The following is a 614-nucleotide window of genomic DNA, read 5'->3' on the forward strand; positions in this document are numbered from 1 at the left end:
TGCCCCCTGTGCTGTGGAGCCTGGGCAACTGTATGAGGGAACAGCCGGTCCCAGGAGGTTCTGGGAGGTGTGGGTGGTCAGTTAGGAAATGTACAATGTGCTCAATATCCAAACAAAAGCAATGCATGCAGTCACTAGGGTGTTGGGTCATGTGTGTGTGTGCTTGTGCACGCATGTTAGGCATGAGCACAGGAATGCCCAGAGCACACGCCAGTGTGTGAACAGGAGAATGCTCATTGCCCCTCTGTCCCTCTGCACAGACAGCCATCCTCTGGCATCCTTGAGGAACTGGACGCAGGATGCTGCAGACACGAAAGGCTTCCGATGCTCACAGCCTCAGGACCAAACGACACAGCACTCGCAGTACTCGTGTACACCCTGCAGGCTTAAACAGCTGTGTGACTCACAAGACATAACGCAACATAAACGCTGTGTAGACAGCTGCTGTGTGTTTTAGGAGATGGTGCCAAGAAAGACAAGCCTGCACAGTCTGGCAGGAGCACAATAGTTTTCAAAACTTTTCAGCCCGCAGTGGTGTGAATCTGCAGATGTGGAGCCTACCAATACGAAGTACTGATTCCACCTTCTGAATTTCTTATTCCAGAATGAGAATG

The 614-nt window shown here is 51.3% G+C and overlaps 1 protein-coding gene across 1 annotated transcript in view; it reads right to left on the reverse strand.

Annotated features, from left to right (window-relative positions):
* Oca2 (OCA2 melanosomal transmembrane protein) overlaps window positions 1–614 on the reverse strand; it is a 276,342-nt gene that overhangs the window by 201,920 nt on the left and 73,808 nt on the right. The window lies entirely within an intron of this gene.

This window comes from Octodon degus, unplaced genomic scaffold, assembly GCF_000260255.1.
Source record: "Octodon degus isolate 3935 unplaced genomic scaffold, OctDeg1.0 scaffold00199, whole genome shotgun sequence".
Lineage (NCBI taxonomy): Eukaryota > Metazoa > Chordata > Mammalia > Rodentia > Octodontidae > Octodon > Octodon degus.